The following is a 23,588-nucleotide window of genomic DNA, read 5'->3' as shown; positions in this document are numbered from 1 at the left end:
TTTTATGCGACATGTAAAATGATGTAAAATGCACTGGATTGAGTACATAGACCTTTAGAGCGCTAAAACATCCATTGTTTGCATTCAAATCTATTAAATATGCAATAAACGCATTTACATAAATGACAGTATTTGGTTATAAATTAACTACGTGGTCTGTTGATTTTGGGGACGGCACTTGCCCTGCAGTTATGGGGTGGGGGGAGTCAGGGGACGTGATAAAACAAATAGGCACAATCCAAAATGCTTACGTGAAAGGTAATCTACGAGAATGAGGATCATATTGGCAGCAACAAATAAGACTTTTTGTCTATAAAAAAAAATAAAACGATTATCTGCTGTTAAAAGAAAATAAATTGAGCAAAACAAATATTACATCTAATTAGATAGTCATTAAACGCATTTGCACTTAAATCGGTTAACCCACAATTACTGGAAAATAAATAGGCCATACGGATCTAAAGCTGATTGAAAAGAAACTCACATTTTTAAAATAGGCCCCTTATCGAAACAGAAACACACCAGTATTTTGATACTTAAAAAAAAAAAAAAAAAAAAAAAAAAAAAAATGTAAACACAAAGAAATAGGCTATTAGTATGATATCGATAGACCGATTATTTATTTTTGGCTTTTTATTTTTATTTATTTATTTATTCATTCATTTCTTTGAATCATAGTAAGCAACTTTTCAGGTCATTTCAGGTAAATTCAATCACTACATAAATAATATGACTAAATTAAGTATTATTATTATTATTATTATTATTATTATTATCGATTAGACTGTAAAATAGCTATTCCACAGATTAATTACTTTAAAAACTAGGATAATATTACAGCGCAACATGCAATCAGCCTATAGGCCCACACACACACTTTATGTTTCAGTAGCTGGCTACACAATTGGCAATAAGTGGCAACATATTGAAAGCGAATTACTCTGCACGGAATGGATCATTTGTCAGGTGGATCATATCATATATCGTTACAGGATTAGGGGTCATTTGACAGTTCATTAGGATAATTATTATAATCAGACGCAAGGATCCTCTTAAAATTGGGGCACGTGAACGGGCCCTTTAAAATACCCCGTGGTCCTTAGAGTGCCTTGAAAATTAAACAAATAATGTATTCATTTCATATAATTTAAACACTGGTTAAGCTGAACATTGTTTCTCACAACATAATTGTCTAACGAGCACAGCAATGAAAGAAACAAAGGCCTGAGGACGAACAGTCAAGTTTTATCATAAACTGAATAAATGCACAAAACTAGGGGTCGAAATGTGCCCCATACTGGAGGAAAACCAAACAAATGAAAAAGTCCTTAAGTTAACATAAATATCAGTTAATTTGGATTTAAAAGTTTTATTTCCACCCTTTACAAATATTAGAAGTAACCCCATAAGATCATTTTGTTTTCTTATTTTTAGACGTTACATTATAAGAGCATAGAAGTAAATGCAAAATTATGTCTCACACTTAGGCTACACAGTCCTGTCCTGACTGTTTAGGAAATTTGATTTTATAATTTTATTTACGCCTCGCGATAAAACGTATCCAATAATTATTGATGATTTGTTGTAATCCAATTATTTTAACCCATTTCGTTTACATACTGTGTCAAAACTACAAGCTATAACTAATGCGTGGCCAGCGGCGTTAGCGCTCAGTATGTTGATCTCACAGTCTTTTACGTCTCATGTTACATACTTTTCCAAGTTGCCTGGAGAGGCAACCCCACGTAAATTAATAGCAGATCCAAATGAATGTGGCTCGGTGAAGATGAACTATCGCTAAAACAGGCCTATTTAGTCACATACACTTCTAAGTTGTATAGTAGTTATGCAGTATATGCATCGTTTAATATTTAAAACGCTAGTGGTTTATACTGAAGATAACTGAAATGATTGACGATGAAGCCTTTGTACACAGTGAGAATATGTAAAGCACCTGTCCTGAAATCTAAATCTAAAATTGGCAAAGCCATTTATGAGGGCATGAATGTAAAATATTTCATTTATTTTCATACCAAGCCATGTAGCAAAGGAATTTCAAAAGCTATTCAAGGTATACATTTATAAGTTTGTGTGCTCCCTAGGAAGAGGGATCAAAATAAATAAATAAATACACAAAATTAAAAAGATAAAACAAACAAACAAACAAACAAAAATCAAATGACATCTTAAGTCCATTTTTATTTAAATATTAAAAACTGGTAAAGTTACCACAGTGTCTGAAGTTTGTTCCTTCCAGTGCCCACACCAGAAACAGATTTATTAACTTTACTAAGACAGTGGCTGATAATTCCAAAACATAAGACAAACTGTAAATCCCACACCGAGATCGATCTCTGAGTTTTGCTTTTCTCTGACCTCACTGCTGCAATGCAGACCGAGTGTGCCAACATCCTTGACTGCAACACTCATGCAGTTCAGTTATACACAGCGACAATGATATTTCCTTCATATTATAATCTTGCTTGTCTTGGCTCATAAAATAATGATAGTCTTGGCCTGAAGAGCAGTGTTTAAGAACTACCTCTTCAAATTCCTGCAACCTCATGGGATTCAAAGCTTTTTGGAAAGTAGGCTCATTCTTATATTAACCCTTTGACCCTGCTGGCCGACAGGCTGAGGCCATGAGGAGGAAGGACAGAGTCATAAATTGATGACCATTGCTAAGGGGAGAGAGCATGAAAAGATAAACAAAATTAAGAGCAGTGATGAATATAACCTCTGAAGGAGCTAGAGGCCAGAAATAGTCATTTATTAATGGGAAGTGTTAGGCCAATAGTCCAGTTATTGAGTGACTGGCCAATGGCAGGCCCCTATTGTGGGTCCTCGTGAGGACCTGTGTTTGTAGCCAATGATAGGAGTAGTGTTTGTCTGCTTCAACTTTTTCCAAAAACAGATGTAAGATGATTGTGCAGATTGCAACACTAATCCAATTTTCCCTCATTTGCCTATTAAATTCTGATTTTATCAGCTGGGTGCTTCTGAAATCGAGCCTGTTTCGCTTTTGTTTCTCCTCGTGGAAATAGTGCTAGCTTCTGGATGGTTATGGTTTCAGGAGGAAACCATGTAACACAAGCAGAGATGAAAGAGGCCTAGATGGTGGCCTTAAGATGTGTGTGTGTGTGTGTGTGTTAGTGTACACAAAGCAAAGGCAGGCGCCTTTGGTAGAACTTTGAAACAGCCTGCAAGGTCCAACTTCACAGTGCGGCCCATTAATATCTAATAAAGATTTTGAAAATGAAATGACCATTAGTCACAATATGAGGAATTTCTCTGTGCCAGACTGTTCTGGCACAATGAGGGGCTCTGATAGAAAACATATGGACTGCAAAAGATGGAAGGGGCCCATCAATGAAAATATGATTATTGTGTTTCTAAGACTGAATACATTACTAATATGTCAAGTCAAAAGACAAAGTCAGGCCAAATCCATAAAGTCATATTTCTTTCCAGAAAAATGCCTGAGGACAAATGTCAAATCAATTTGTTGAAGCACATTGAGAAGAAGTAAATATGGCATACTATTACCAAAGAAAGACTTAATTATTTAATTACTCTGGATTGATGGGATTCAAATATTGAAAACTGTGAATGATGACCACCACATTCTGAATATATTTAGTGTTTAGCTTCAACAGAGCACCGATAATGCTGACATTACAGGGTGGGAAAGTTCTTCATTGCGATGAGTCATTCAAACGTGGAAAAAATAATGCATTGCTAACATCAACAAACACATTTTTGTTTGTTCATTAAGCGTGGTGCCAAGACTGATACACTGCAGTCTAATGCCCCACCACTGAAAAAATTCCAATACACCCCTTCTGAAAGAGGTTTTGAATCAAAGCTAATCAACATTTGAGACCACTTAATCAAAAATAAGTTTTGTTTTGTGTCCAGTATATGTATACTCCACCATTTCACTCCTTAGGTTTATTTATACTGGGTGAAGCAAACCTAAAAGTCATAAATAAAAAATAAATCAACGGTCTGGATTACACTGCAGCGAGCGTCGCTGAAGTTTCTAAACTCTCTTGATACAAAGGCAGCTTGTCATTCCTCCTCCATATGTGAAAGCTAGCAGGACTTCAGAAAATATTTTCATCGACTATCACCCATTAACTCACACAAATTGGCAGACAACTTTTCCACCAATATGATGGGATGTGAGTGTTGAAGAGCCTGAGGCAAATGTTGCCATGGCAGCAGAAATGATTCGAGCAGGAAACAGGAAATTGGGTTTCAAAATATTTTAGCTTTCAACAGTACATGCACAGTGGAGAGCACAGACTGGGAGCTCAGTGTCGCTTGAGAACCAGAAAAAATGTTGATAGTAAAGTCTTGAAAATGTGCAGATGACTTAAAACTTTTGCTGTGATGTCAGTTTATAAATTTATTAAAGCCATATCAACTCGAGTTTCTTCCTCAGTATTTAAATTCAAAGTGGTCAAAGGTGTAATGAACTTATAACTGTCTGGCACCACACTGATTTACTTAAAAAAATGAAGATGACATATATATATATTTTTTTTTTTTTTTTTTTTTTTTTTTTTTAATATATTGAAACAGTTGTTATGTTTGTTACCTTTGCTAATTATGTCACTACAACTGGACAATAAGTGGACTTGGCTTTTCAGACATTGGTCACATCTTTCTTCCATCTGTGAACCAGTTACAAGCATGTGCGTGTTTGTGCGTGTGAGTGTGTGATGTGAAAGGAGTAAGGGTTGCTGACATGGCAATCAGCATAGTCATGGAGTTGAAGAATATAATTTGAATTTTTAAAGGCAACCTGAGTGTGTGTTACTTCAAGAGAGCAAACATACATCTGTGTGGTAATTCATTTATGTTGTTTCTTTGTTTTCTTTCATATTATTTTCTTAGATATTTGCTCATTTCTTTCTATACCTTTTATAGATTAATTTTTACAAATTATTTTTCCTTTTATACTGTTTCTTGCTCTTGATTTGCATTATTATTTCTATTATTATTTCTGTTTAATCTCATGTTGTGTGCTGTATTGTCTTCACAAGTTAGAGATAAAGAGTTGCTGTCTCCATTCAAAGTCTTAATGGGATGATGTTGTGAAGCAGTAATTTTCCATTGTCTTTGCTTGGTATAATAACACTTGTTGAACATGTGCTGGTCAGACGAAGTCAGACTGAGCATTTAGAAAATGCAACTAAGATTATTCAATAAACTCTGCTCCTTTTACCATCGCTACCTCTCCTGCTTTCTCCCCTGAAATACCTGCTGACTCTGCCTAACTCTCCCTCTTGGACTGGTAGAAAAGTGAGTTAACATAACAAATTGTTGATGTTGACTGGTTTTGTATATCAGATGGAACACTGATGTTTGGGTATATTCACTATCTCCTTAAGGAGAGACAGGTCTCGTGGAAGACTGGATCTTACTGGTAATAACTCTGCTCTTGTGTAACGGGAGCCAGCTGGTAGGTAGCTGTGCAGTATGTACACCTCACTCCCCTAGCTTCAAGATGTGCACTAGAGACAGACGCTGAAGGCTGTAGCTTTTAGCCTCCTCGTTAGCGCACCCGCCTCCCAGGGCGAAGAACTGGGTTCAAATCACGCTCAGGGCGGGTCGAGTAGGACCAGTTACACTTGGGTGAGTGTATATGACACGAAAATCCTGTACAAGGAAATTCCTTGATAATTGAATATTAAGAGTAACATGTCCTTAAATTGAATTATTGCATAATGATGATTTAAGTACATTGCAACAACATGCAATATTGCAGTGAAATAACAAATCTGCTTTTTTATGTATTCATCAATAAGGCTAAGATACACTGTGCATTGCATTACAAAGCTTACAAACACTTTTAAACTCACATTCTTTGCTACCTTTTCTTTCTAAGCAAACTGTAACATTTTATAGTTTATAAAATCTGTCTGATGTTGAGATTAAGTGTGAAAGAACCTTGGCATGATATATGGACAGGAAATTCACAAAAAGTTTATGTCAGGCCATCTTCGACATCAGGAAAACAGCACATCCAATGAACTCAAAAGCCCCAGTTCAGAGATCCTTTTAGCCCTCAGCTTGCCTTGGACCTCCAAAAAGATCTTGCAGTGCTCAATATGAAGAAGAGGTAAGATAAACAGAAGCTTCAAGGAGGGCAAACAACCAGAGAAAAAGTGAATGGATGTGAATTTGCATGTGTTCTCTAATGTGTTATACTCAAGATCATCTAAAGCTGGGACAACACTGGCCTCCCTTTGATTGGCAAGCTTCACTACTCGCTGTGTTTTAAAGAGGCCACGTGCTCTCTGGACAACCCTGACCTTACTTTGAGGATATGTTCTTCTTCCTAACCACCTCTTTACTCGATGGGATCCCTGACTCCTGTTCTGAATTTGTTCTTTAATTTAAAGTCCTGACCCTGCGGCTCCACACATCTGCAGTGAGTTTGGGATGCTGAGATCCAGAGCAGGTTGCACAGGGCTCCTTCAAACTATTGACCGAGGTCTGGAGAGACCTACACTGGGCTTGGTGGCCCTGATCCGTGGAAAGACAGCTGTGCTGCAGCATGGAAGGCAGAACGTTTTTGTTAATGATGTGATTTTTGTTGGAGTTTTACTGTATTTAAATGGTCACAATTTATATTTGGTGTCTATGTAATTACGTATATTTTACTACTAAGTACTTACATAAAAAATAAGCATTTGGTAAAATATGGTTTAGGGCAGAGACCCAAACCAGGGCCCGTGGGCCAAAGCTGGCCCGTTATGACCTTTGATTTGGCCCACCTAGCCGTATATGATAAGATTGAAAAAAAATAAATAAATAAATTGATGCAGCTTTTCATTGCATTAGTTTAGCAGACTGCAGAGTATGTATTTTTTTTTTTTAAAGAGGGGAACCAGTGCAACTTTTATATTTTAATATAGTACCGTTTGTTTGATATAATGCCCTCAATCAAATCCCTATATAGGGAAAAGTTTGGGCACCTCTGGTTCAGGGGTATGGTTAAGGTTAGTGGTAGGGTCAGCTGTACAATGTACATTACAACACTCAGTAATTTTGTTCCTCATTTAAAAAGTTTTATTTAAAAAAATAAAATTTAAAATTTTGAAACATATGAAAAATCATGACCACTCACATAACATGAAGACTCCAGTCATATCAGTTACCTTATAAAAGCTGTTTTAATTTACATAGAGAGGGTCCCCTCATGGAGGCTGCCATATTAGAATCACATGATCAGCCGAATACTACTCACTTAATGGCATCTGTAAATAAAAATGATTGCGTTTGAACAATGCTGCATCCACGCTCCTAGGTATCAGTGTAGGTCCAAGGAGACATACAAAATTTACTGAGTGCACTTTTAAAAGTATGTACAATGTTACAATGTATGTACACAATAAGTACATTGTATCAAATGCTTGATTTTTCATGTAAGTATATAGTAGTTAAAGACACTTAACGTTGAAGTATATAATTTCTGCTGCACTAGTGCCACCAGACGTTACTGTAAAATAAACTTTGTTTTCAAAACAGCTTTCTGAATACACCCCTCGTCTGCCATTAGTCAAACAAAGAGATAGTCCCCCCAACTCAGGCCATTGTTTGAGTAAAATTGTTGGGGTGGGTCTAAGACTGTTGTTCAAAACAAACAGAGCAATTTTCACAGTGCCACAGAAAGACAGTGCTTACAGTTTTTGAGAAAATTAACCTATGAATGGTTTATTTATAGTTGTCTCTGCATATTAAGCTGGGATAGGAGAAAATATTTCAATGGAAAAAGTTACATGCTTTAATACAGACAAGGTTCAATTGAACCAAATTTTTAAAGGGTAACACTTTACAATAAGTTTGTATTCGTAACAGTAGTTAACTACATTGGTTAATATGAACTAACATTGAACAATAGTTTTCATCCATCCATCCATCCATCCATCCACACTAACCGTGTGTGTGTGTGTTTGTGTGTGTGTGTGTGTTTGGTGTTTTGGATTGTCATTTGAGAATGAATGGAGCACAGCAGTTAGTGGAAGCTTAGCATTCTTCAGGGAGTGTGTTACCATCAGAGACTTCCCTCATGCTTTCAATTACCATTAAGAGCAATACATCTCCATTTCCTGTACAAAAGCCAGATTTCTTGATCTGCACCAAACATACTACTCACACTCAGGCTAACTAAAGCCATGGTCAGCTGCGGAAATGGTCAAAACCCTGTATCCCCATCAATATATTGTTGTTATTGGCCTAAAATCACAGAACCCCTTGTTCTCATATATATGTTGTTTATGAGCCATATATATGTTGTTTATGTGAATTTGACCAGGGTGAAGACAGGTGTGACAGGCAGTTGAAGGAGGTGATGAAATTAGTGGGATCATTCGTTGAATGTAAGAAGCTCAGCGGACTTACAGTAGGGTAGGGGCCAACCTTAACTCAAATGTAAGATCTAAGATCTTTAAAATTATGGAATTTTGCAGATTATTTTTATTTTTTTAGCAGTGTTAGGTATTGGCTGATAAAACAGTCATGTTATTAACTATAGTAGCTATTATTTCCTCATTGATTTTATTTCAAATTATATGGTGTCAGAGCATCTTTTAGTAAGCTGGCAAGGAGTAACTACATGTGAAGTCCTTGAGCTCTTTGTATTTTAATGCATCGTGCTTAGTTAAATGTTTTTAGTTGTATTAGTTAAATTAAGTGTGTATATATGTGTTCCAATTTGATGGTGTCACCCTAATTAAGATCCTGATTGTGTATGTGCCAGAAACATCTTGCTCTGTTTTTCTAGCATGCTAATCTGTTAGCTTCCAGTTTTAGTTGGCAAGTTTGTTTGAGGTCAGAAGTCATGACCATGAATCTTCTCACATGGGCTCTTTCATCTCAGTGAAAGAAATGACGGAGACATCCTACAAGCTAATATGTGGGATCCTCTAAAAGCACTACATTCTTGTAAGGACTTCTAGTCTTTGTGTAAATACTTTAATCTTCCACTGATCAAAGTTGTAGGTTTAAGCCAAAAGCTTTGCTCCATGCTAGTTATATGACAATATAATGTTGTATAAACACAGTTTGCTCCATTGCAAACAAGTTCCTTTAGTTTTCAGTTTTTAGCACTTAAACAATGCAAATTCTTGAGTGGACATGAGAGCCACTGTCAATGAACTTTCTATCATAGCACTCATGAATGCAGAACAGATGTCAAGATTTTCATGGACTTTTATTTTTATCATTCATTATTTGGGTTGCTTCTCACTATTGTATGCCTTCAGAACACTTGAAATAAGATGCAGGAGTCACATGGACTACTTCTATGATCCTTTTGGCTACTTTTTTAAGCTTTAAAGTGAGACTCTAAACTATGAGTAAATTATGACAGAATTTTCATTTTGGGTGAACTACACTTTTTATATGTAGTATACATAGATATCTCACATTATAATCAGTGAGTCTTTTCTACAATTTACTCAGATTGTTTAAATTTACAAACTAGTCATTGACCTTGGCAGCTTGCAATACAAGCTTTGCATTGCATTGCAATGTGCCCACATTATGCATTGTGCCCACAAAATTTACAGTAACTTTTCTAACAGTTTGTCTGGAAACACCTCCATTTTGCTTCAAACAGGCTATGTTGTCCACTGGAAACTATGTTGCTGCTTAACAGTGGATGTAACTCCAGCTGATGTGTCTGACCACCAACTAAACGTCTGAGGTTGAGGAAAACCTCCTCAGGCCTAATGGTGGGGTCTAAACCCAGATACCGCTTGTCAACAACAGTCAGTTTAGTCCTGGGAGAAACGGAACATGTTCACATACACCCACCCACACAGTCAGTCATAAACAGCCTGTATTCATTTTAGCAGTTTAACTGTAAAGGTAAAGTGAGTAGTTTCTGTCCTACTTGTGCCATCAAACAGAATTGCAAAACAATTTACAGTTTTAAAACAGGTTTCCAGAACCAAGGACTAAAAACGTAATGTTTTTCATTTAGAATCATTCAGTATTTTTTAGTTCTGGTTCGGTCATTCAGCAGCCTCCTTTCCGAATGGTAACCGGTTAGAATGAAATAAAAGAATGGTTAATAACGTTCTTTTTAACAGTACTCTGTGCCAAAGGTGGATGCATACCAGTTGCAGTTTTACCAATTCCCACAAGAAAAAAAAGCAACAAGGTCTAGAGAAACAAGCCAAAAATAAGCTACTTGCCTCACTAAAATAAGCAGTTAAATGTTTTCCTGTGTGGTGGATTTATCAGCATAGAATTCGTAACAAGCATACAGTCTATTCAAGTATAATTTCTGTACTTGATCTGTGTGGCAGCGGGGGCGCGGTCAAGCATCTCTCCGGAGAGAGAGAAAGCGGTAAGGGCGCTTACACCTGAGCTAAATTATGTCTAACACCTGTCTCTAATTTCAGTGAGCACGGGGAGAGCGGCATAAATAGAGCGACACAGCACTTAGTGGAGAGGGAGAGACTGGATACAACAGAGCCGAGCCAGAGCAAGGAATTTTTAGTAGTGAAAGTTTATTTGTGAAAGCAGTGTGTGTTATTGTTTAGTTTAGTGCGTAAAGGTAACTGTAAAGTGGTGTCGCGAAGAGGGGAAAATAAAGCCTCACCTTAAGAAGGGAAAACTGCTTCTCGCCTCATCTTTTACAACATGTTTCTCAGTCAAAGCCCGGCAACATCAAATCAGTATTAATGCATCACATCTAACAATAATTCAGTGAAGACTTGGAAACAACTGAGAAATATACTTTTTACCTCAAATAATGTTTTCCTTGCATCTGGATTAACCGTGCATGTATTTGTAGTAATTATACAGTACATAGTTGTTAAAAAGGTCTTCATTCACAGAATAGATCCACAAAGACATCCACAATGGGCAATTAGGCAAATAAATGTGTGATGCAGCAGTTTCCTTCAGGATCAAATGTTTAAATTTTTTTTAGGCTACACGAAGTGGTGTAATTCCAAAAATTTACTGTGATAAACCCTTTGGCCTTAGGTTTCATGAAAAAATTATCAGAACGAAAATTAACTGGTTATAACCGGCTGCCAGCATTTAAAATGAATGTTTTCACTCCGGAACAATTAAAAATGACTTTGTTCCCATTTTCGGTTATGTTTTCCAAAAAGTTTTCTTTTTTTCATTTTTGTTCCTTGAACCGTTTTTAGTCTGTGTCCAGAACACTACTCCCGTCTGCCACTGGATGACAAAAAGATAGTCCTGCCCCAAACTCACTCCACTGGATGAGCCAATTTTGCTGTGTTGGGCTGGATGCACAAACAAACAGAACAATATTTCGAAAGCTCCCCAAAGCCACAGTGTTTGCACTTTTTGGGGAATTGACTTACAAATCAACATGATCACACACAAAGTCGGCATGTTGTTTCCGAGAGTTCCTGTACCCTTTGATCAGCCACAGAATGCTGATTCACTGATAAGCACCATCTCAGGATTCATGGTTAGGTTTATGTTTGGAGTTTGGGTTGGGGGTTACTGTTGATAAATTATGCATTCCTGCTTACAACTCATTTTTGGCACCCCTCCTTAGACATTACACCTGGAAAAAGGAGCTCACACGTGCCCATACGCCCAACAAGACTTACTGCTTTGGCCACTGGGGGAAGTGTTTCACATTTCAGTTAGCACAGACTGATTTTAGCTAAAGAAGCCAACCTACTATTTCTGATTTCACTGTGAGATCAGTCTGTAAAAAATGGCTTACTTATACAGTGGTTGTCTCAGCATATTAAGCTGATATAGGAGAAAGTATTTTAACTTTTAAAAAATTACACACCTTTAAAAATGTGCTTTCTATATCACAGTGTAGAGGCATTAGAAGTTTGATAGCATGGTGCTACAATTAAATCACATTACAATTACATTGCTTTACTCTTCATTCATGTCAGGCTGCATGTAGGCTAAAATAACATCAACACCAACCATGTGCCCGTGGACTTGCGTATTTGACACCATTAAAATGCTAAGAGGCTAAATCCATTAGTTTAAGTGGTGGACAGGGTTAATAGCAGGTTTATTTAGTTAAGCTCAAAACGTCCTTTTGTTTTCCTTTAGCCTAGTAAATAAACTCTTGCCCAAATATGGGTTGATTATAATTGAGTTGCACCCACGAGAGAGAGAAAAAGAGAAATGTGGGCTGTTGGATGTTTACAGAGGTCATTGAGTATAGGGGCTCACCCCAGAATTTTAGGACAAACCTTCATGGCCACAGTCCCTGGTTTATTATGCTTTCCCATGTGTTTACTCGACATGATTGGACCTCACCCAAATATACAACCTTGTTTGTCGCATAGGCACACCTGAAGTGTGTAATTTCCACAGCACTGAATATTAAACTGCAATCTTGGCAATCCTTTGCTTTTCGAACACGTTTTTACAACAGTCTTTATGTATCTCTAATATAATCATGTGTTATTAGACGTATGACAACATGTCCTGCTTTTGTAGTTGACCAATAATATTGTGGCCAATATACCAATGCTTTCCAAACCAGCATTTCGGGGGCTCACATCTGTTACCAATTGGACTTCTCCACTGCCCATCTGTGGTAAGGTTTGCCAAGGTAATCGCAGTCTATTGGGATCCCAAATCTGCAGGGAAAAGCAGAACTTCCATTATAAACCCACTATTAGCATTACAGTCACATAATTATTGCAATGCCCATTTCGAACCAGGAGAACAAAGGGAGGCCTGAAGCAGCCTCTGGCAGCAGAGACGCTGGAAATCATTTCAAGTTTGGCGTCAAACACAACTCTCTGACATAAATGCCTTGTGTCAGGCTCAGTGGGGCCCAGTGAGCAGAATGGAGCACCATCGTGGATGTGTAGCATTCCTGCGTTGGCACTCATTATTGGAAAGGGCCTGTGCATGCTGCAGGGCCTGTGTCAAATATAGTCATACTGAATGAGAAAAGTTCAATACCTGCACTCTCTGAAGGTCTCACGATTTGCCGCTTTATTACTTCAGAAATGATTGCAACCACTTGTCGTGTTTCTTCCAACGCTCTGTCATTCACAAACAAGCCAAATCATGCAACTCTAATAGTCCAATTTGGTTGTTCAATTATATGCTATTTGCCTAAGGCTGGATGTGCTTTTTGAAAAATGAAAGCTGTGGTTTTTTTATTCTGTGTAGATCTAAGAAGATACTAAATTTAGACTGGAGTCATTTTAAAAGCCAAGCTCTAATTAGGAATGCATGTTAACCTCATCCCACACATAACAATGCACAGTTGTTTTCATGTTTGGCTTGTATTAAGCAACAAAGGAAGTACATGGTGTTCTCTTGATGAAAACCATCAAGACTGACTCAACAGCACTAGAGCTTGCATTCTGTGCACACAAGGAGCAAATAAAGTTAGCTCTGGCACTGAAAAACCCATAAAACCTTGTAAAGCTTAGAGATGCTGAAGAAACCTGAAGAAAGTTCTCAGTTGACAGCTTTGGAGAGTACAAGGAAATGTGCCAATGTGAAGGAGTTTATGAACACAGAACTGCTTCTGTGACATGTTCAGAAAAGATATACTGAGTGATCAGTCAGTATCTTCCAGAACAGTGAAAAATATCAGAGCACTTCAGAATATGTAGCGCTGCTCCTTCACAGACGGTACTATCTATTTTAAGGAGTTGTTTCCACATGATGCATTCATGCGTCCGTCTATTTTTCATTGTTCTTCTACGTAAAATGCACTAGATGGATGTTGTTGACCATTACGATGTATCTCCATATTTTTTCCTTTGTCTCACACTATAATCGCAGCATTTTTAATAATGTGTGTCAATTAAAAAATTGCTCAAATGCATCTCAAGACACCTGCCTTTTGTTCCATTTTGTTGCACTCCATATAGCGCAGTGGTTCTCAAACAGGAGCACGAGGCCCACAGTGGGGCCTCAGCAAACTTCCAGGGGGGCCTCAAAATGATTAAAGTTATTTATATTAAAATATGACAGCTCAGTTTCAATGCTGAAATAAGTCAAAATCATGATGTAAGCTTACAACATATAAACTGACAGTTCCTGAAACGTCTGGAATCCCGAAATTAATCATAAGTATTTTAATCTGCTGACACTCCAAGTTTCTTAAACAATGAGGAGGGCTTGGAGTCAAAAGGTCGAGAACCACTGGTCTAGCTTTTAAAAAAATTTTTTAAACACATTACGCATCCTAAGTGAACGACCCCTAATTGTGCAACATTTTATAGACTCTTTCTCACATATGCACATTTCACACACCTTTGTCCATTCTCTGCTCTCTCTTTGTGTGTGAGGGGTGCTGTTATGAATAATTTTAACATGGTTTGTCATGTAGCTGATTAATGTGTTTAATTTATGTAGGTATAGGTAGGGTTAAATACTTTCACCATAAAAAATGTTATTTTTATAGTCAAAAATGTATGCTGCTCACATTCATTAATCTCATTTATGAGGTTCCATTTAGTAGGACACACATCTAGTTATGAAAATGCCAGTCTTCTTGGCATTTTGCAGTAAACTCAGACTCAGCTGCTTTATCATATGTGTCACGGGAAGGTAATTGTTGGGAATGATGCTTTTAGCGAGGGAAGCCTGCAAATAGTCTCCCCATGGCGAGTGTTGTCCGTGTAAATAGGCGGGTTGCTAGGGAGCGTAGCTGTCAGATGATCTGTATTATTGTAGAGCTCCAGGCCTTTGGCACGGTGCAAGCAAGTCCGAGATCAGAGCATGAATCTGGGCCGCTTCTCCACCTCGCTCCCTGAGATCTCTTAAAAAGGCATTAATGAACATCTGGTTGAGATTACTTCAATATTGCCATCAGCAAGAGAGCGCTGGCAAACACAGCAACCCACTATGTGTGGCTGCACTTTCCCCATTTCTCCCTTTCACTCGGGGCTTAAAATAGTTTATGTGTTCTTTTGAGTATCATTTATGATAATGAGAAAATAAGCAGCTGGTACAGACTATTGTCCCCTGTGAACCCTGATCTAATATCAGCCTCATTGTCAGACAAAATGCACCATGGCAATTTGTCAATGATATTCAATTTTCTGTATCTCAAAAATTCACAAATCCCTACTGTAAGCTTATCGTTTGTATGTTTTAATGCAGAGTTGTTGCTTTTAAGTGTTTGGCATGAGTTTGACTTCTCTATTAAGTCTGAATAGAGGATATGAAATAAAAAACAAACTAGGGCTGTCAATTTAAAGGAATAGTTCAACCAAAAATGAAAATTCTCTCATCTTTTACTCACTCTCATGCCATCCAACCCAGATGTGTATGACTTTCTTTTTTCAGCAGAACACAAATTAAGATTTTTAGAAGAATTTCTCAGCTCTTGGTCCATACAATGCAAGTGAATGGGTACCAAAATCTTGAAGCTCCAAAAATCACCTAAGTCAGCATAAAGGTAATCCATATGACTCCAATGGTTAAATAAATGTCTACAGTAGCAATATGATATGCGTGGGTGAGAAACAGATCAGTATTTAAGTCAATTTTTACTATAAATTCTCCTCCCTGATCAGTCAATGTCCACTTTAACTTTCACTTTCACATTCTTCTTCTTGTATTTTTGGTGATTCACATTCTGCATGCATATGCCCCCTACTGGGCAGGGAGAAGAATTTCTAGCAAAAATGGACTTAAATATTTATTTGTTTCTCACCCATAACCATCATGTCACTTCTGAAGGTATGGATTAAAACACTGGAGTCTTATAGATTACTTTTATGATGCCTTTATGAGCTTTTTGGAGCATCAGAATTTTGGCACCCATTCACTTGTATTGTATGGACCTACAGAGCTGAAATATTCTTCTAAAAATCTTCATTTGTGTTCTGGAGAAGAAAGAAAAACATACACATATGGGATGGCAAGAGGGTGAGTAAATTATGATAGAATTTTTATTTTTGGGTGAACTATTCGTTTAATGCAATTATTTATAAACAGATATATATAATGCGGTAACAGTGAATACATTTAATCATAATAAATTGAACTACTTAAAATGCCAAATTAAAACTCTCAAAATGCCACACATTTTTAATAAAAATATTAAAAATGCTCATTACCTGAAATGCTGAAAAACAGCAAGACCAGCATGTGTACATAGACCAACAATTAGAAAGATAAGGTGAAATGCAAGAACACATCCTGTGTGAACAACCCCTATCGGACAGACAAACTCGACTGCAAAATGGATTGCTTTGGACTGTAAGCCACTGAAAGGCTTTTGTGTAAGACATGGAAATTGAACAAACAATATATTGTCTTTGAAAGCCACTTTTTGTAATGTCTGTTCAATGTTTTCTCATTTGACACAATGATGCAATTTAATTATCTTAATTTAGGGGCTTTTCTTAGCATTAACAACATTAACTCTTAATGTCTGTTGTTTTTTAAAAGACAAGTAGAAAGCCCTGCATCCTGTTTTGCACATTTCCATTAGCTGATTCACTGAGCAGGAAGTGGTTAAAGCTGTTGAAGTCTCCATGAAAATGGACCACAGCCATTAATAAATGAGTCATTCAACCCAAACCGAGATTTCATAATATGCAGTGTTTTTCAACATCATGCTTAAGAGGGCTGTTAATACCTCCAAATAAAACACCACTGCAATGCTTCACTAGCCACAGGTGCCTTGGATTGTCATTAATCTGCTCTCATCATGTTCCATGGATAATATGATAACCATGACTATATTTTGAAGGAAAAAAACGTCCTGGTTACTTGCGTAACCTCCATTCCCTGATGGAGGGAATGAGACGTTGTGTCAATGTAGTGACACTAGGGGTCACTCTTGGGAGTCCGAGACACCTCTGGTCTTTGATAAAATGCCAATGAAAATTGGCGAGTGGTATTTGCATACCACTCCCCCGGACATACGGGTATAATAGGAGCTGGTATGCAACCACTCATTCAGGTTTTATGCTGAGGAGCCGAGACAAGGTCCCGGCCATTTCAGCGGGTAGTTCAGCCTTGTGGCAGGAGGGACACGTCTCGTTCCCTCCATCAGGGAACAGAGGTTACCACAACTGGCTGAACTGTGTTACGTGAACTGGCGGTGTGTGACGGGCAGACCACTGTGTACCGACACATAACCTCCCCCAACACTGTTATGAGTGTCGAACGGCCCTTTGGGATAAGTTGACTACCCAAAAGACAGTGACGGGCTAGCCCAGTCGTGGCCTCTTATCCCCTTTTTTTCCCACTCCCTAAAAAAAGGGAGATTATCTGACTGGGCTGACCAGGTCAAGTCGGGGGGGTGTCCCTCCCCAGGGGAGGACACTGTGGAGATTACACCTCGCCCGGGGGGGGGGGGGTATTTAAGTGGAAATACGTCACATGGTTTTGCCGAGCTATGTCGGGAGTATGCCATGTGGAGAAGTCCCATGGTAGGTCCTACCCTATGGGGGAGGAGTTACTACAAGCATGGAGACTGGGGTAGAGGGGCCTCTGCCCGTGGAAGACGCCGTTTGCCAACAGGGAAACGAATTAGAGGAAGATATCCATTACATAGGGTTACCTACGGGGAACCGCCACATGTGGAGCACCTACCCCAGTATGGGGCTTTAGTTAGCACATGTACTGGGCCGGCAGCGAGTCTCTCCGAAAACTCGTCTGCCACAGGGCTTGGAGGAAATCAACCAGGGAACACAGTTTGTGAACACTACTGGGAGTTAACGGCACACGTCTTCATCTCAGGGGAAGTGAAAGGCACTATGCACAAGCGATACACCCGGCCAGCTGTCCCGGACTTACCTGCTTGTGCGTGCCACTACACGGGACGAAACCGGTTCCACCCGGAGGTTGTAGAACCTCGCAAAGGTGTTGGGTGTTGCCCAGCCCGCTGCTCTGCAAGTGTCTGTTAGAGAGGCGCCCCTGGTCAAGGCTCAGGAGGCCGCTACACCCCTGGTAGAATGGGCTTGTACCGGGGGCCGCACGTCCTGGGCGTGATATGCCATAGTTATGGCGTCAATGAGCCAGTGGGCAATCCTCTGCTTGGAGACAGTGCTTCCTTTCTGCTGTCCACCAAAACAGACAAAGAGCTGCTCAGAGACTCTAAGGCTCTGCGTGCGATCCAAATAGATGCGTAAAGCGCGCACCGGACACAGCGTCGTCAGGGCTGGGTCTGCCTCCTCCTTGTGCAGTGCTTGCAGGTTCACCACCTGGTCCCTAAAAGGGGTCGTGGGAACCTTGGTCACATAGCCCGGTCGGGGTCTCAGGATCACGTGAGAGTAGCCCAGACTGAACTCCAGGCACGTTTCACTGACAGAGAATGCTTGCAGATCTCCTACCCTCTTGATGGAAGTGAGCGCAGTCAGGAGGGCAGTCTTCAAGGAGAGTGCCGTAAGCTCAGCTGACTGTAAAGGCTCAAAGGGGGCTCTCTGTAGACCCTGAAGAACTACAGAGAGGTCCCATGAGGGAGAATGATGTCCAAGAACCATGTCTGGGTGGGCCAGTAGGGTGCTACCAGGATGACCTGCTCCTCATCCTCCCTGACCTTGCACAGGGTCTGTGCAAGTAGGCTCACTGGGGGAAACGCATATTTGCAAAGTCCAGGGGGCCAGCTGTGTGCCAGCGCATCTATACCGAGAGGTGCCTTGGTCAGGGCATACCAGAGCAGGCAGTGGGAGGATTTTTGGGAGGCGAACAGGTCTACCTGTGCCTGTCCGAATCGACTCCAAATCAGCTGGACCACCTGAGGGTGGAGTCTCCACTCTCCCTTGGGGGTAACCTGCTGTGACAGCATGTCCGCTGCAGTGTTGAGGTCGCCCAGGATATGAGTAGCTCGCAGCGATTTGAGGTGCTGCTGACTCCAGAGGAGGAGACGGCGGGCGAGTTGTGACATACAACGGGAGCGCAGACCGCCTTGACGGTTGACATATGCTACCGTTGCCGTGTTGTCTGTTCGAACTAACACGTGCTTGCCCTGGATCAATGGCCGGAACCTCCGCAGGGCGAGCAGAATTGCCAGCAACTCGAGGCAATTGATGTGCCAACGCAGTCGCGGGCCCATCCATAAGCTGGTGGCTGCGTGCCCGTTGCATACAGTGCCCCAGCCCATTTGGAAGCGTCTGTCATAACCACGACGTGCTTGGAGACCTGCTCTAGGGGAACGCCTGCCAGTAAAAACATGAAGTCGGTCCAAGGGCTGAAGAGGCAGTGACATGAGATCAGTGTGATGGCCATGCGATGTGTCCCGCTGCATCATGCCGATCTCGGGACTTGAGTCTGAAGCCAGTGCTGAAGCAGTCTCATATGCATCAACCCGAGTGGAGTGGCCACAGCTGAGGATGCCATATGCCCCAGGAGCCTCTGAAAGAGTTTCAGTGGAACCGCTGTTTTCTGTTTGAATGCCTTCAAACAGGTCAGCACCGACTGTGCACGCTCATTCGTGAGGCGCACTGTCAATAAGACTGAGTCCAACTCCAAACTGAGAAAAGAGTTGCTCTGAACCGGGAGGAGCTTGCTCTTTTCCCAGTTGACCCAAAGCCCTAGTTGGCTGAGGTGCGAAAGCACCAGGTCCCTGTGTGCACACAGCATATCCCAAGAGTGGCCTAGGATTAGCCAATCATTGAGATAGTTGAGAATACGAATGCCCACTTCCCTTAACGGGGCAAGAGCTGTCTCTGCGACCTTCATGAAGACGTGAGGGGACAAGAACAGACCGAAAGGGAGGACCTTGTACTGATACGCCCGACCCTTGAATGCAAACCGCAGGAAGGGTCTGTGTCGAGGTAGAGTCGAGACGTGGAAGTACGCATCCTTCAGGTCTACCGCCGCGAACCAATCTTGATACCGGACACTTACCAGAATGCGTTTTTGCGTCAGCATCTTGAAAGGGAGTCTGTGTAAAGCCCTCTTCAGTCTGTGTAAACCTCTCTTCAGTACTTGCAGGTCCAAGATTGGCCGCAACCCACCGCCTTTTTTTGGTACAGTGAAGTAGGGGCTGTAAAACCCCTTCTTCATCTCGGCCAGAGGGACAGGCTCTATCGCATCCTTCCGTAGGAGGGTAGTGATCTCCGTGCGCAAGGTAGCAGCGTTCTCGCCCTTCACCGAGGTGAAGTGGATGCTGCTGAACCTGAGCGGACGCCTGGCAAACTGAATCGCATAGCCGAGTCGGACGGTCCGGATCAGCCATCACGACAGATTGGAAAGCGCAAGCCACGCATCCAAGCTCCGAGCGAGGGGGACCAAGGGGACAATCTCGTCGGATGTACCGGCAGATGGGGCCTCGCGGCGGGGCGGAGCTCGAGGTGCCACGCCATGATGTGGCCGTGCTGAGTTCAGGGACATCGAAGCACTTACCTGGCTCCTTGTGACCACCCCCAGAACAGGGCAGTCACCGCAGGGGGACACCCTTGGTGATGAGCAGGCGGGGTGCGGGATCTTGAGCCACACTGAGGCAGGATGTGCCGGATAGCCTCCGTCTGCTGCTTCACCGTCGAGAACCGCCAAATAGGCCAACCTGGGAAATGGGGGCAGCAAGGAACCGTGCCTTGTCGGCCTCACCCATCTCGACCAGGTTGAGCCAAAGGTGGCGCTCCTGGACCACTAAAGTGGACATCGCCTGCCCGAGAGACCACGCCGTGACCTTCGTCGCCCGGAGAGCTTGGTTGGTCGCCGAGCGCAGCTCCTGCATCAAATCTCGTGCAGTTCTTTCAGTGCCTTGGCTTGGTGGACTTGCAGGAGAGCCATGGCATGCAGGGCGGAGGTGGCTTGTCCAGTGGAACTGTAGGCTTTGGCCGTCAGGGACGATGTGAACCTACAGGCCTTGGACGGGAGCTTCGAGCGTCCGTGCCAGGTGGCGGCCCTCTGCGGGCATAGGTGCACCACGAGCGCCTTATCCACCGGGGGAATGGCCGAATAGCCCCTGGCCACCCCGTCATCGAGGGTAGTGAGGGCGGGGGAGCTGAAAGATCGGGGACGGGCAGTGAAAGGTGCCTCCCACGATTTGTCAGCTCCTCATGCACTTCCGGGAAGAAAGGAACTGGAGCGGGGCATGGCTGCTTTGAGCGGCGCCGCGAGCCCAGGAACCAATCATCGAGCCGTGAGGGTTCAGGGGAGAGCGGAGGGTTCCACTCTAGCCCGATGCTCGTGGCTGCCCGGGAAAGCATGTTCGTCATTTCCGTATCAGCCTGTGACTGGGCAACCGCACCCGAGGGGGGGAGCCCAGCTGAGGCTTCTGCATCCGACTGGACGAGCCCGCTCTCCGATGCTGCGCTCGAGAGCTCAGCAACTTCGCGGGCTCCGAACAAGAGGTCGAACTCGCCGTGAGACGAGCCGGCGGACTCATCCGGAAGCCCGACTGGGGCAGACGAGCGTGCTGGGGAATGGGAGGTACGTGGGGGTTTACCCGGCGGAGGTGGTCCCATTGGGATCCCCAAATCGCCCCCAGTGCTAGCCGCACTGGCCTCATACCCATAGGTAGATGGACCGAGGCGGGGAGCCGCTGGGGTGGCTGCTTTCTTACGAAAGCAAGCCGCGACCGCAACGTTGCCATGGTCATATTCTCGCAGTGAGACAGCGATCGTGACCATCAGAAGTTGAGAGGTAACGACCGCAACCAGGAATAACACACAATCGGAAAGGCATCTTTAAAAAGATACGTCTTTAAAAAGACGTTCTGTGTGTGCCGCTCTTTTAGAGAAATATACTCTTTTAGAAAAATATACTCTCTTTTTTCTGCCGAAGCACCCAGGGGCATTCTCTGCAGTGCACCAGTGCAGAGGAAGGAGAAGCCGCTGAAATGCACTGTCAGATCCAGCAGAGGTGAATGAACAGTCAGCTCAGTAAACATCGACCGTTCGGCTCCGAAGAGAAAAAATGAATGAGTGGTTGCATACCAGCTCCTTTTATACCCGTATGTCCGGGAGAGTGGTATGCAAATACCACTTGCCAATTTTCATTGGCCTTTTATCAAAGACCAGAGGTGTCTCGGGCTCCCAATAGTGACCCCTAGTGTCACTACATCGACACAACGTCGAGTGAGTGACAGATAGGGAACAAAGAGATACAAACAGTTCTTACTGTTTAAAGGTGTACAGAGTTTGTACGAATTGTGTGGTAGTCACTTCAACCAACCAACCAATCAGCCAGTAAAGTCCACAGAGGAATGTCATAATGGCTAAGCTTAAAAAGACTATGGCTTTCTGCATCTCACACTAATCAAATCATCCTGCAGTAGTCAGGGCAAGTGAAATATATGGTGCTGGCCACAAAGCCATATGTGCATGTTTGCATGTGTGCAAGAGAGACTTGTGAAGCCCACTTGCCATGTGTTTAAGTGAGTTTAATAAGTGCAGCAGCAACAGCAGTTAGGGAGATTGAGTGATACATGTTCCATATGGTGTTGAACTCTTGGAGCCTGTCAACTGTGAACCAGCACAATGCCAGCAGGCCACTTCAGCGGTGTCATAACGTTCACTCTAAACACACTCCCTATTAGCTTATACATCTGTCATGGCTGGATCTCCCAACAAGATCAGAACATTGGTGTGGGTTTCACTAGCCCTGTGCTTTACTGTCATGTTTTAGACAATTGTTTCAGCTTTCTGTTGACACTTGAAATGTCATCATTGCATTCCTTACTTTTTTAGTCGAAGTGTGTACTTTCTGTGCCACTAGTGTCACCAAACGCAATTGTACGAATTTAACTATTTTCAAACAGGTTTCACGAATAACTCCTACCCCAGCTGTCGTTTATTGGTTGGACAAACAGTTAGTCCAGCCTCAAACTCACGCCATTGGTTGAGTCAATGTTGCTATGCTGGGCGGGTTGGGATGCTCAAATAAACAGAGTGTGGATTTAATAATTGAGAATAATGTGTAAGATGATACTTAGAATATTTCTAACTGTTTATTTATGTTAGATAAATTAAAGCTCCATAACGTTGCATTATGTTAAGTATGTCATCTCCCTAAGACCTTTAGTTTGAAGATGTACTGTAAACTTGGAGCAAAGCCTTTGGTTATTTTTTGTTTTAATAAACATTCTTAGAAGAAGTTACTGGAATACTGGATGTTACTCTCATTCAACTCATGCTCACAATTCATGGTGGTACAAAGAAACAGAAGAATAAGATGGAGTGCCACCACACAGAGCAATGTTTTGATAGTGTCACAGAGCCAGAGTGTTTACACTTTTTTTGAGGAAATCAGCCTACAAATGGCTTACTTATAGTTGTTTCTGCATATTGAGTTGGAATTAAAACATAATTTAAATTCAGATCCATTCTTTGTGCACTTAAGATGAGTTATTATGATAGGAGAGGAGCTGATATGGTCCAAACACACTCAAAAAAATATTTTTAAGATTTAAACATTTCTATTTCAAAACAAAATTGTCAAATTGGATTAAGTAATTTTTAATAAAGTAAAATAAAAATATATATATATATCTGTTAAGCATTACATATTTCAATTTGATGGATTTTTTTATGAGATTGAAATGCATAAATCTTAAAAATGCTTTTTTGTTTTTAGTGTATGCATATTAGCTCATAAACCAGGTTATATCATTAAGGCTAAAATGTATGGAAGCTTTCATTTGATTCTATGATCCGTCTGAAGCATTA

This window comes from Myxocyprinus asiaticus, chromosome 5, assembly GCF_019703515.2.
Source record: "Myxocyprinus asiaticus isolate MX2 ecotype Aquarium Trade chromosome 5, UBuf_Myxa_2, whole genome shotgun sequence".
NCBI lineage: Eukaryota > Metazoa > Chordata > Actinopteri > Cypriniformes > Catostomidae > Myxocyprinus > Myxocyprinus asiaticus.
Note: the sequence above shows the minus strand (reverse complement) of the source record.